A 14983-nucleotide genomic window follows, 5' to 3' on the forward strand; every position below is an offset into this window, starting at 1 on the left:
CTGCTTCTCCCTCTGCCTGTGTCTCTGCCTCTCTCTCTCTCGCTGTCTCTCTCATGAATAAATAAACAAAATCTTTAAAAAAAAATAGTAAGAGCCTTTATAATGTTTTGATACATATTTTTTAAATATTATATTTTAGCACTCACCAGCCAGAGAAAGCAATGTATGTCTGCATCTCTGCACTCCCAGAGAGCTTGAAGTGCTGTAATTAAAAAACAGAAAAGCAAAAACCTTGTCAATTTAATAAGTTGAAAATTACATCTTGTTTTAATTTCCTTTTGTGTGTGTGTGGTTTTGAGTGAGGTTGGACTTTTTCATCTTAGGTTTTCTGTTTTTTATATATTTTTTAAAAACTATGTTCTCTGCTTATTTTTGTATTAGGATATATATTTTTTACATATATATATATGTTCATTTTGAATAGGGTTGTTAACTCTGTCAATGATGTTACAAATATTTTCCCCACTTTGATATTTTCCTTTAAATTTTATTCATGGTGAATTTGATACAGAGATATTCAAAATGTATGTGTAGTCAAACATATTTTTTCATTTATACCTAAAACAGATTTTCATGCACTAAGATCAGATAAATACTCACCTATAATTTCTTCTAGTTCTTTTATTGTCTCATAGTTTATATTTAGAGCTTATTTTGATGTGTGATCTCAGGCTTGAGGATCAGATGAACCAGGCCAAATGGCTCACTGGTTTTTGCATTTATTTAATACTGTTTTATCCCACTGATAGGAAATGCCACCTTTATCATGTACTAGGTATTTTTATGAACTTGGATATAATTCTGAGCTTTCTATTCTATTCTCTCCATCTTTTTTTTTAAGATTTTATTTTATTTATTCATGAGAGACACACACACATAGAGAGAGAGAGAGAGAGAGAGAGGCAGAGACACAGGCAGAGGGAGAAGTGGGCTCCATGCAGGGAGCCCGACATGGGACTCAATCCCAGGACTCTGGGATCAGGCCCTGGGCTGAGGCTGGCACTGAACCACTGAGCCACCCAGGCTTCCCACTCTCCATCTTTTAGTTTGGATTTTGTGGCTTTCATAGTTTTTAATATGTTCAATCTTAGATTCCTCCATATAACTTTCTTTTTCCAAAAATCCTTAGCCATTTTTACCTGTTTATTCATTAATTTTTATATAAAGATAAGGCTAATTTGGTTATATCTTTCAAAATAAATTGTCATAGATTACATGTTAATCTGAAGAGAATTGAAGTCTACACTTTTGCAAGTTTTGATCTATGTATTTAGTTTTACTTAAGACTTCTATTGCCCCTTAGTAAAGCATTGTCTATTTTCATAGGATTCAAGTAATTTTTGTTGTTTTCCTTGGAGATTTTATAGTGTTGGTTAAAATTGTGCACTTGGTCTTTATGTTGCCTATATTTTTAGCTTATTGATGGTTTATAGGAAAATTCCGTGTGTATTGTGTATGTATATATTTATATATACACGTATATAAATATATATGTTTATATATACGTGTAACACGTATATAAATATATGTATACATGTGTGGATGTACGTCTTCTAATAACTGGCCATCTTACTGACCTCACAAAGTTGCAGTAGTGTTTCAGCTAATTCCCTTAGATGGTCTAAATAGGCAAAAATAGTTTTTTTTTTTTTTTTTTTTTTTAGGGTGGGGAGGGACAGAGGGGGAGGGAGAGAGAGAATCCCAAGCTGGCTCCATGTCCAGCCCAGCGTGGAGGTCTATGCCTGGCTCTGTCTCACAACCCTGAGATCATGACCTGAGCCAAAATCAAGAGTCAGACCCTTAATCGACTGAGCCACCCAGGCACCCCAGTAATAGTATTTCTAAAAATGGAAATATTGTCTTCTGTAATGTTCTTCTTGTAATGTTCTTATTTTCATTTCTTTTAGAACTTCCCAATGCCATGTTAAATAATAATGGTAGAGCCAGGTACACTGACTTCATTCCTGAGTTTAATTATAACTTTTAACTTCTTTTTTTTAAAAATTTTTTATTTATTATTTATGATAGTCACAGAGAGAGAGAGAGGCAGAGACATAGGCAGAGGGAGAAGCAGGCTCCATGCACTGGGAGCCCGACGTGGGATTCGATCCAGGGTCTCCAGGATCGCGCCCTGGGCCAAAGGCAGGCGCCAAACCGCTGCGCCACCCAGGGATCCTTTAACTTCTTTTAACGTGATGTTGGCTATTGATTTATGGCAGATACCTTTTTTGGTGACAAGTAAGGAGTATTCTATTCCAATTCTCCACACCCCTCCCCACAGAATTTTTTTACAATGTCTTTTCAGCAACTTTAATAATGATAACTTTTTCTATTGAACCAGTGATGCTATGAATGGCATAATGTAATCTCTGTATCATGTCCATGCCTGGAGGCTTTGAAATTACTTGTCCCCCGGAGTTATTTAACTCAGGTCCTTTTTCTGTTGTTGTATTATGAAAGCTCATCCCCTACCCCTGCTCAACACACACAATATTTTTCTACAGTAATTTTTCTGATGATTTTTTACTTCTCAAATAAATATGCAAGCTTTTAATTTTTCTAGGATATCTGCCATTTCTGTATTTAAAATTTTATTAATGTGGAGCCAAATTTAACATATTCTTAAAATTAAAAAATATCCTCAATGTTTTTGGTTTTATTCCACTTTGCCTTTTTAATTTGGTCTAGTTGTTCATTCTTTAGAACATTAAATTAACTAGCAGTAAATCTATTCTATTTTGGGAATATTTTTAAGGGCCACCTTTTGAAGTCTTTTCCATTTAAAACTTTGAATTTTTTTCTGTTATTATTTTTGCATGCTCTGCCTTCACTTTACTTTCCCTGGCTTTATTTCCCTTTTCTGATTTATTGAGGTGATTGCTCTTTTAAGTTTTTCTTGATGATGAAAACATTTAAGGTATTTGCTTGAGTGTGGGTTGCCTACATTTTAATATATAATGCACTCCTTATCTTTATGGTCTAAATCTGCAGTTTGCATGAGTCAGCATCTCTTAGACTAAACTTGTTTCAAAGAATGCTTTGTAAATGTACACGTTTATTTGGATTGTTTATGCTTTTTTTTTTATTAATGTGAAGTTAATGAACTTTGATCACATTGTGATCATAGAATATTGAGAGGTAGTCAAGTTTCCTTGGTGCCCTGATATTTGATTGGTTTCTGCTAATGTCCCATAAGTCTTTGTAGAGAAGATTCATGCTGTAATTATCAGGTTGATCTAGTCATGATATGAGCCTTTTTTTTTTATACTACTTCTCTAGACGTTTATTTAATTTTTCATCTGCAAGACTAAAAGCAGTGGGGTAGACTTCAACAAAACTATTGCATATCTCTTAGTCTCTGCTTATTTTTCTTACATATTTCCATGCTCTGTTTTCTGTCTCAGCACATACAAAGTATGTGTGTATCTCTAAAGATTTTTATTTACTTGAGAGAGAGAGGGAGAGAGCATGAGGCGGGGCAGGCAGAGGCAGAGGGAGAAGCCTCCCTGCCGAGCAGGGAGCCCAACTTGATCCCAGGACCCTGAGATCATGACCTGAGCCAAGGGCAGACATTTACGTGATTGAGCCAGGTGCTTCTTAGCACATACAATGTTAACATTTCTTTTGAATGTACCCCTTGTTAGTAAAAACTGATACTCCTGTTCAATGCTTTAAATATTTAATTCTGATTTTAATGTATTGTTTTTATTTTTTTTTAAAGTTCCACTTTATTTTTTTATACCTTTATTTCTTTTAAGTAAGCTGTCTGTCCAAGGTGGGGCTTGAACTCACAACCCCAAGATCAGGAGACACACTTTACCTACTGAGCCAGCCAGGCACCCCTAACATACTGCTTTTCAAAGTGTAATTTTCTCCTGTTCCTTTGCTCCAATCTTCTTTCTCTTCACTATTATGAGTTTCTTGCAGATAGCATAGAGGTCATTCTTAATTTATGACTCCACCAGAGATTCTTTTGCTTTTTAAAAGAGAATTAATACCTATCTTCAATGTTGATCTACTTGTTCTTATTTTTGTCATCGTTTTATTCCTTTTCCTTTTATGATTCCTTAATGTTTCTACCACTTTCCATTTTGATGATAAGAGTTATTCTCTGACAATTTTCAAGTTATAATGTTTAATCTTTTGGTTTATCTTCTTAAATTTGAAAAAAAAAAATGACCTGTATGTGAACAGTGTCAAGAAGTTCGTTGATCATACCTTCTCTTTGTGTAAGATGAGATTAACACATCTTTCTTCTCCTTTGTGGTTCTTCTTTCCTTTTAAAAAACAGATACATAGGTATTTTGATTCAGCTGATTATTATTTTTTAAATGTTTGCAAATTTTCCTCTAAGAATTATCTAGAATAACCTGTATCATTCTCTAACTATATTCAATTGTTTGTCATTTCTATGGCTTGATCACATATTTTTTAAAAGATTTTATTTATTTATTTGAGAGTGAGGGGGGGCATGAGTAAGGGGAGGGGCACACAGACAGGGAGAAGCAGACTCCCCACAGAGCAGAGTCTGACTCGGGGCTCAAGCCCAGGACCTGGGATCATGACCTGAGCCGAAGGCAGACACTTAATCGACTGAGCCACCCAGGTACCCCTTGTTAGAATTCTTGTATCAGCATTCTTTGCCATCAGAGCTATGCAGTTTGTTTTCTTTCTTCTGTTGTCAATTAAAAGTCTAAAGCCAGCCTGATTTTTCTTCCCTCTTAGTGACCTGGATACCTGTATTTTTTCCCTTCCTCAGGTGATGTTAGTGATCTTATTTTGACCTCAGAATTCAAAAGTTTCACTGGAAAGCAAGTAGAAGACAGTTTTCCTTAATTCATGTATGTGCATATATACGTATCTATGTCTATTTTCATTTCTTTGTTTTCTCTTATAGAGTGAGCTTTTTTTTTCCCCTTTGGGAACCAGGTACTTCTTCAATTCAGAAAAGTTTTCTTACATGGTATATTTAATAATTGTTTCTGTGGTATTTGTTCTGATTACTCCAGAAACCACAAATATCTATATCTTGGCTTCCTTTTCTGTCTTCCATATCCATTTTAACCTACCTTTTTGTCTTTTTGCTCTCCATTTGGTATAGTTTTTGAAGTTTGTTCTTCATATCATTGATTTGATTTTTGAGTGTTGTCTTTTCCTGTTATTGGCCCTAAGGAAGGTAGCTTTATTATTTTTTTATTTTTAAGAAGATTTTATTTATTTATTTATTTGAGAGAACAAGAACGACAGCATGAGCAGAGGGAGGAGCAGAGGGAGCTGGAGAAGCAGACACCCTGCTGAACAGGGAGCCTGAAGCAGGGCTCGATCCCAGGACCCCGGGATCATGACTGAGCAGAAGGCAGATGCTTAACAGATTGAGCCACCCAGAAGTCCCCCTAAGGTAGCTTTAAATTATACTTTCAAAAATTGACAATTGAAAACATTCCTAATTATTTTTTTTGTATTTCAGTCAGTTTCTTTTTGATTTCATTCACGTGTCTTGTCTCACCTTAATCTTTCAAGTCTTTTTCCAGAGTCTGGGTTTTCTTCACATTTTTTTTTTTTTTTTTTTTTTTTTTTGGGCAAGCAAAGATTACATCTTGTTTGAAACTTAAATCTATTTCCAGTAGTAAATTTTTTTCAAAATTATCTTCTTCCTTCACTTCTTGCGTGTTTTATGTTGCTTTATCAACAAGTCTTTACTGGCCCAATGTTGCATAGTTTTGGCTTATCATCATTGAATGGTTAAAGGTCTAACCCAGCCTGGAATTTGTTCTTAAAAGATCCCATGCTTTCTGGAAAAGACAAGATTCCTTCTCTCCATCGGAAGCTGCAGGCTTGGTCAAAATTTACCCAGTGATGTGTGTAGTCCAACAGCCATACATCCTGCGAGGGAGCTGGAGCTATGGATACTTTCTGTTGGCATTCTTTTTTGCAAGCCTTCTGCTTTGTGTTGGGTGAAGCCACTGGATGAGAGAATTTTCTGTTCTAGATTTCTCCCAGACTCTACCATCACTCCATGTACCTGCATAATGGCGACTGAATGCATCTGGTGTCAGGGCCCTGCTATGTAGGGAGACCTCTCACATCTGGTAGGGTAACCTTAGGCATGGTGGTGCTTATGCTAGGTTCTTCTCCTCTCGTGCCTTCTGACTGCCAGCAATCCAGATCCCAGGGAGTAGCTTTGTTTCCCACCAGCCGTTACCTGTAGCTTTCATTCCTTCATTTGAGGACTGGTACTTCTGAGTTTCTGTCAGGAACTCTGCTCCTTTTCTCAACAGTGCTGGACTGCTTTCTCGAGAAAGGGGATCACAAGTCACATCTGTGGATCAGCCTTTTTTTTTTAAGATTTTATTTATTTATTCATGAGAGACACAGAGAGAGGCAGGGACATGGTGGAGGGAGAAGCAGGCTTCTAATGGGGAGCCTGATGTGGGACTCGATCCCAGGACCCCAGGATCACAACCTGAGCCAAAGGCAGATGCTCAACCACTGAGCCACCCAGGTGCCCTGGATCAACCTTTTTAATGTTATGCTTTCTATGTTCTATCAAGCAAAACTGTCTTTAAGATGATGGCATGTGGCTAGTGCCCTGCTGTATTTTCCAGCACTGACTCGTGCGTATTTTCTTCTATATTTACATTCTTTTGCTAGTGATTTTGAGATTGATGATGTGCATTGAAGGCAGAGAGAGTGGGGCAGGGGGAGAGACTCTTGAAAATATGATATTTTAGGGGCGCCTGGCTGGCTTAGCAGTGGAGCATGCGACTCTTGATCTCAGGGTTGTGAGTTCCAGCCCCATGTTGGGTGTAGAGATTCTTTACAAAAAAAAATCTTAAAAAAAAAGAAAAAAGGAAATCTGATATTCAAAGATGTAAATTTCCAAAACACAGATGGAGAGGACTGTGAATTTTATAAAACATTTGTGAAGTTCTCTTAAATAGTGAACTCCCCCAGGACACTCAGCACATAAAGTAATTTGTGAAAGTTAGGCTTACACGTAAATTGTCAGACACACAGTCTTTGTTTATAGTAAGCTACACCTGTATCTCTGTAATAGTCCCCAAGAGTGTCAAGCTGCATGGTCCAATTAGGTACAGAAGAACACCCAAGTAGCAGCCAGTCACTTTGCCTGCGATAATGTTTATGATTTAAAGTGATGCTCGTTTCACCCTTTGCACTGTTCCTGGCAGCATTTGGCAGCTGAGTTCTGGTTTTTCAGCCTAGCTCATGATTGCTTCACTCTAGAAGCTTCAGTGATCCTTGCAGGACCTCTCCTACTTGGGAGAGCAAGAATGCCAACATATTTTAAGGAAACAAAGAACAATAGTGTCCCATGTCTTCGAATAAGAGTGGAGAAATCATTCTTTCCACATCTGAACAAAATTGTAGTCAGAAGCAACAAAATGGCAAAGCACAGAGGGGCAGAGGATGGGCCAGGGGCTTAATAGATCTGGGAGCTTTACTTATTGACTTTCATTTTCTTGCCTTTCACTGGTCCAGCTTCAATTATTGTCAACAAAGGTGGCTCAGAAAAAGAGAGCTTGGAGAGAGAGAGAGAGAGGGAGGGCGAGGGAGGAAGGAAGAGACAAAGAGAGAGGGAGGGAGGGGGAGAAGACATAGGTAGAGCTGGTTTGCTTGCTTGCCAGAACATCCAGGTCACACAGACAATTCTAGAACAGAGGGAGGGCAGGATGCTGGGGCTCTGTGGAACAGACCTGGACTCAGGGCGGTGGCTTGTAGGCCGTCAGTGGCTCCTACTGAAATGTCACTTTGCACATTGCTGTTTGGGCTGGAGATCCATTTATAGCTTAAGATACAAACTCCTGACTTTTTCCAATGAGACTTTAATCTCTCATTTACTGATAAAATGACATATGGGGGGAGACGTGGTAAGAAAAGAGATGAAGAATCCTTTACCAATCCCTCAGCACAGGTTGAGGAGCCTTTGTCTATGGAATGAGCTGCTTCCTTTTCTCTGAAGCCTTGGGCACGTCACACCAGCTCATGGATACCCAGAAGCACATGCTGTGTGCTGCAATCCTGCAGTTGACCACATTAGGATGTCTGATCAATTTCTTTGAGATTTTGGATGTGAAAAATGAGCAAGGAGCCGTCATTACAGATCAGGAAGGAATGATTTGGGGATACCCTTGACTTATGGTTATTTTTGTTTCCTGTGAACACATTTTGATGTAAAGCAAGAGGTGGTTCCCTAATGATAGACCATGGTTGCATGAGGCAGATGGGTACATTTTCATGTGTTTTGACATGTCAGATGGAAACACACCTGGCTTCTACAACTCCCCCTTAGATTTCTTACCCTAGACACTGACAGGCAATATATTTTGAAATTGTACACGAATATAACACTGACACATTGGAAAATGCTTCCCATGGTTTTCATGAATTAACACATACTTGGCCTTGGAAACACCTTTCACGTCCAGGTATCCATCACACGTGTTTAAAGGTGAGGCTTTCTTAGTGGCCTTGACTGATTACTGAATATTGATTGAGCATATGTGCTATGCTAGGTGTTCTTAATATATAATCTCATTTTATATCACAACTCATTAGAATAAGTATCATCATCATGCTTGTTTTATGGTTAAGGGAGTATAGACTTGAAAAGTTTCTGTATCTTGTCTTAGGCCACATAGCTAGTAAACTTTGAGGCTCATCCTGGAGTCTCTGACTTGATGACCTACATTTTTTTCTACTGCATCCTGTTGACTATTGATTTTCTTACAGAGAGGAGACTAAATTTCTTCAAAGGTCATGTCATCCTAAAGTTGCTTAATGGAGAGTTCCAGCATCTCTACTCCTGTGCTTATGCCTTTCCCCAAATCATACCTGTTTCCCATGCTCCTTGAATAACCCTGAATTGTGAGCAAATGGTCTTACAGAATAAGCAGGAAGGGATTATATCCCCACAGTGTCATCTAGGTACATACCATTGTAAGGATAAACCCAGAAGCAGTGCAGGGATCATGAGCTATATCCCCAGCTCCATTCTCCACTAGTTCTCTTGTGGGTTTGGGAGGGCCATGTCCTCTCTGAGTTTCCACATCTGTGAAATGAAAGAGAGTAAAGAATCTCTCTCAGGTCCATTCTAGTGCTCCGATTCTGCAGTTATATGCGCCAGAAAATAGGAAGCCTGAACACATAAAACAGAATTTAGCACTGTCATGAAATGTAACGTACACAGTGAGTTAATGGAGAGCACATAGTTCATGATACAATTCACTGGTAAGGGGCCACATGGAATTGGCTATTAGTGAGAGCAGTTTACGTAAGTGACTAATTTGTATTACTTTTACACAATTAAAACAATTTTTTTATCATTTTCCACCCCCCCGATTCATTTACTAATGTTTATAATTAGTAGGTTTTCTTTCTTCTGATATGATATATAATAGGATACATACATGTATATGTGTGCAATTTACATATAACATGTAGACATCCTGGGTCCCACCTTCTAACAGTTGGGCTTCTCTATATCCTCCTCTTTCAAAACCTAAGTGTGAAGCATTTCCTTTATCCCATTAGTCTTTGTCTCTTTGTGTTGAGGGGCTCTTGGGAAGCATTTGCAGCTGTTCCCCATTGCTCAGAACTGGGTAAAGGCCTTTACCAAGTCTCCCCTTCATAAAGTCTTATCCTAGGAGAGGACCAGACAAAGAGACCCCTGGTTTATGGATTCACCTTCCATGGCCCTTCCCACCAGGTCCTGTTCTTTTAGGGGGAGATTATGCCTCCTGACACCAGCCTAGAAAACACTGGCCGAGACACAGGGACCAATGGGGACTCAACCTGCGTCCCTCAGTGTTACAGCTGTGTTGCTTGCAAGCATCCTATATGCTGCCTGCTATGGATCTTCCTGTGGGTGCTTCCGCTGCCCTCATCCCTTCTTCAGCCTGGGTGCTTCTTTGCATCATAACTTCTTCCCCCTGGCATCCTGTTTGTCCCATTTGGCTTTCCATGCCTCTCCTACTTCTGCCTGTTCTGGTGAAGCCTTCCCATTCTGTACCTATGGTCATGCCCTCTCCTGCCTCTAAACCTCTGCCACAGTGTTTATATTTGATTTGTGAAACTCAACACAGACATCCCAAGGAAGCCTGAGTCAAGCCTAGTGCTTTGGTGAGCTCACCCCATTTATGGTGGGGTGGGGCCTCTCTTCCTGCTGGGTCACCCGCCCATCTCAAAACTTGCCTTTCCTTGTGGAAATTTGTTTTAAAATAGGTTCTGGCTGCCAGGGGCTGCAAGCTGGGTAAACTCAATTGTGGGGCTGTTGGGAGGCTCCCCCCACCCTTGAAAATTCTAATACAGGATGGAGGGTGGGGATTGGGAAGAGGAGGGGGAACAGTGAGCAGTGGTGCTGTATCCCTAGAATCCTATCTCCCTGGGCCAAGGGAACAGGGAGGAGAGGTGTAGAGAAGAGTTTAGATACCCTCAGCAGGAAAAGAATGGTCTGAGAGAAGGACTAGCCCAAGACCTGCCTTTAGGGGGCGTCTGGCTCCGGGGCTGAGGCCACAAGCTCAGAAACTGGTAAGAACCAGGCTCTTAGTTCCCAGTGATTCTGGGTGGATGGCCCTCCAATGTGGCTGCGTCAGCCTGGGGCTGCACCCACCTCCACTGGGGAACCCCAGTGTTCTTTCTGAGGTAGTGTATATAGTCTTTAAGATAGCAACATGCCAGCCACTTTATATTCATGATCTCATAATTCTCATGTCCTATTACATTATAATAATTCCTACTTTACAAATGCATAACTGTGGCTCCCAGAGTTTGACCACGGTCATAGGACCATGGTCGTAGGACTCCAGCTTGTGATTTCAACATGTTTCCATAGTAATGGTAGGCCTTAAGATGAAGGGAAATAAGCTTTTAAAAATAAGAGAGTTACTGTAATTTATCTCCCAATTCAGAATGTTGGCTGCTGGCCTATGCTAGAATTTAAAGGAGAGGAGTTTAAAAAATCAAAAGTTTTAAAGGATGCATGTTTTTCAGAGGGCAAAACATTGACCTGAGTATATTCCTATTGAAACAGTGTGTTTCACTGGTGTTAATGTTGACAGGGGAGGGGTGGGAAGGAGTCACAGGACAAAAACCCCTGGGACCTGAAGGGGAGGCACTGTAGGGGACCAGAGGGGAAAGATCCTGTAGACAAACTTTACCTACTTTACGATTTGGGTCAGGACAGCTCTGCTTCACCTTCCTCTGGGATCAGAAAAATAGACGTTGGGCCAGTTACTCTAGGCTTATGCTTAGCTCACAAAGGACAGTTTAGTGTGGGGGTAATATTAATTCCTTGAATTCCCTTGGCATGGGTTTTGAAAACTTTTTAAGATTTATGTATTATTTGAGAGCCCTCACTCTGAAATGCATGAGAATTTTCTGCTTGCACAATAGATTCCACTTGGACAAAATCTTCTAGTTGTATTTCTCCTCTGAGTTACTGAAACAAATAGATTTTTAAGTGTCTGGCTGGCTCTCCACCGCCTCCTGTTAGAAGGTCAGAATGGAAAAAGATGGGTGTTAGCAGTGCTGCTGGAAGAATAAACTTGTAGCCCCCTGGGGAACCTTGGATTCCACCTCTCATCCAGTATCCTGCAGGCACATTTTTTTTTTCTTCCTCTCAGTATAAAATCAATGCTGGCACTGACCAATTTTCTCTTGGTGCCTCATTAGAGTGAAGACGTTAATATTAGGAATCTCGTGTTCAGTGTTCAGTTTTAGCACTTTGATGGGGTTTTTCTTTTTCTTTTCCTGTGGTTTTTTTTTTTTTTTTTTTTTTTTTTTTTTTTTTTTTTTGGACTACCTGTGTAATTTCAGGAACAAGCCTGGCTTTGTTATGCTTCCTTAATCTTACCTCACCTGGCCTAGATAACATGCATTCCAAATTGAATTAAGAGTTTGCAGTGAGGCAGCTAAGCAACAGGCTCGAGGCTGGGTCATTTTCTAAGCATCAAAGGACATGGCTTCACTTTCCAGGTCTGGCTTTGGCCTGCTTGGTGAGAGCTGATATTTAACTTGTCTCAGCCTGTGCACTTGGGGATGATGAAAGTTGCTGCCTGATTCATAACTTATAGGTGATTACACTTGTAAAGTATTTGGAGGCCCTTTTCTTTCATTCATTTATTCAAACAAACATTTGTTGTTGAATGAATGGTGACTTTGATTTAAAAACACTACAGACATAAAACACTGGCAGCTTGTAGATAGCAATTTTTTTATTTGCTCTCCTAGAGGAATTTCATTACCAAATCCTTGTGAATCTCGAACCTTGAGAAGAATAATCCTTTCCTTTGTTGGAGTTTTAAATTTAGAATAATCAGACAATAGTGAAGCATTCTGTTCAAAGCATTCCTTTTAGGCTACCCATTTATTATACACTGCTCTTAAGAAGAGATGAATTTGATTAGCGTTGAACATTCAAGTCGGTGTTTTTGCATTGCTAATATCAGGGAGAAATTTTCAAAAAGTTGTGCCTGCTGTTTAATATTATTATATAGTCAACTTTTAATTATCTGTACTGATGGAATATAATCAGCGATGTGTATACTCCAAAATCATTTCCCTTGGCTTTGGGAAGCATTGTATGATGCTTTTATTTACCTTCCATTGTGGTTTTGCTCAGACTAGTATTAGAATTGTATCATATTCTTTGTGCATGCAGCTCATCATAGAAAGGAAGGATGAAAAGCCCAAAAGTATACCAGGGGGTTAGGGAAAGGTCAACTGGAATTTAAAACATTTATTACAGATAATACACAGAATGAATGATCTCAAGATTATTCATCTTGATTATTAAATAGAAATGAACAGCCCTTCATTTACCATTTACCATTTCAATTGCCTAAGGGAAAAACAAAGCACAATAAACCACTTACAAGATTTCTGTGTACCGTTCCATTATTGTTTACCCTTTTTGCATTTTGGAATTTTGTTAAAGCAAAACTGCTTAAGTCACCCCAGTAACATAGCAGCAGTAAACACTGTCCGGTCCATGACACCCCCCGCCCAGGCCCATGTTGTGCACACCAGTGGGGCTCCAGGTAAGTCTTACGGGGGAACAGAGGGCTGGAGTCTTGACCTATTAACATTTCTAAATAATGTCACTGCTACCTGTGTTAGCTGTTACTGTTTATTACTAAAAACACCTCTTCCCTTTTTGTTATTCAGGTTAAGCTCGTTCTTATGGGCAGTAATTAAGGAAGGGAAATTTTGGAGGGTTTGTCTTCTGCCTATTAGTCTTCTGGACTTCAAAAGTCTTCTCTTCAAAAAAATATATTTCATCAGCCTGACCTAGAGGTCCTCCCTTCCTACCATTTTAGCCCTCTCTGTGTGGTTCATTCACCTAAGTGAGTGTGAAATTGCTCAGTTAGTGCTTTGGAAGCCAGTGACGTCTGGCTCTTCAGTGGGAGATAAGGGATGATCCATAAGCATGAAGGTGTAGATGCACAAGAAAAGAAATCCATCTTTGGCAACACAGTTTGGTGTGGGGCCAGTCCTTGGTAACTCAGGAGGGAGATCTCCAACCCCACTCACCTGGCCTGTGGGTCAGTAGAATCTGGTTGCCATTGTTGGGCTTCAGCAAGTTGGAAATTGCACTTGGTATCTTCTGCTGGCTTGCCCCCTGCCATCTGGTCAAAGTTTCATCTGCTTCCATTCCCTTGCAGGTGATGCTCTAGTACAGATGTTCAGATGCACTCCAGCACCTCATCGCCCCAGGAGAACACCAAGCAAGGGAGAGCTTTGGGAGGGGTGAGGTGTGGCTCCTTGGCAGAGGCCGGTCTCTACATTTATATTCTTGCCAGCCAGTCAGCATTGCACATACATGTCAACTTGCAGCTACCATGTGCCCTGGAGCAGAGCTGACCTCACCATGTTTATGAAACAGTCTGTTACCGGGCCCCGGGGTCCCCTGCTTTCCCGCTGCCCCCATCCCCATCTTTACTGACTTTCACACTATTTCCATATCCAGAAGCCAGTGTCATCATGCTGTTCTAACTCACTCCCTTATTCTGACCTGCTCTGTACAAAAGGAGAGGAAAACCAGTGTCCGAATGTCTGCTCTGTGTGTGGTTTGGGCCACATACTTTTCTATACATAATTGAACTTGAGCTTTGCACCAACTTTCTGAGACAGGTGTTTGTCTCATTTCACAGCTGATGGACTTGAGAGTCAAGCTAGTAAATAACTTCCCCAAAGTTACAGAGCTGGAAAGTGGTAAAAGTAAGATTAATATTTAGCTTTGATTCAAAACCTGTTCTCTTTCTGTGTATGTGTGTGTTCTTTTTTTTTTTTTTTATTCCACTTCCAAGGTAGCCTGTTATTCTCAAATTTAAAGAGGAAGATCATCTTTAAGCCAAAGGAAAGATTCTAATTACAGAGGTACAGGAACAGGGAGTTGTTGGAGGGCTGTGGTCTTAAGACCATGCTACACTGGCAACCAGCCCCTGCAAGGTGTGACAAGCTGTGCACACCATCCAGAGTGGTGCATCCAAACATCACCCTGGATGGACTCCACTGCTTTTACTTAATCCTGGCCTACTTGCTTCTGTTTCCAGCACTGTGGAGAACTCAGCTGCTTCTCTCTGCTGTGCTGGCCAGAGATGTGTGCCTTCCTGGCTTCCTACTAAAACTTGAATCAGGTTGGGGAGCACAAAGGTTTTACTTCCAGCCTTGTCTCTCTCCCCGTGGGTTTGGCAGCACTGCATTTAGGAATATACTTTCCCTTGTGTTGGGAATAGTTTTATGTTTATGAGGGGATAAACACGAGAGGCCTCCTTCCCGAGGAAACCTTTTCCTGCCCTGCTGCCATAATTGTGACCAGCAGAAGGTGCAGTCCTTGCACGCCCAGCAGGGCTGCGGGGCGGGGGTGCGCACATCCGTCCTACACTCTCGGGACACTGGCTGCTGACGAAGGTCCCTTACAGAGCCTCCTTCCACTGGAGGTGTTCATAACCTCTCATTTGCT

The 14983-nt window shown here is 40.3% G+C and overlaps 1 protein-coding gene across 15 annotated transcripts in view; it reads left to right on the forward strand.

Annotated features, from left to right (window-relative positions):
• Window positions 1-14983, forward strand: part of ATXN1 (ataxin 1) — a 413109-nt gene that overhangs the window by 133171 nt on the left and 264955 nt on the right. Inside the window, exon 1 of one of the 15 annotated variants that reach the window (XM_072814240.1) lies at window positions 5234-5398. The exons of the other annotated variants lie outside the window; for them this stretch is intronic. The gene's annotated coding sequence lies outside the window, so the exon portion shown is untranslated. Of the gene's footprint in view, window positions 1-5233; window positions 5399-14983 lie in introns of those variants that run through there. 15 annotated transcript variants of the gene reach the window in all.

The sequence above is a fragment of the Canis lupus genome, chromosome 37 (genome assembly GCF_048164855.1).
Source record: "Canis lupus baileyi chromosome 37, mCanLup2.hap1, whole genome shotgun sequence".
Classification (NCBI taxonomy): domain Eukaryota; kingdom Metazoa; phylum Chordata; class Mammalia; order Carnivora; family Canidae; genus Canis; species Canis lupus.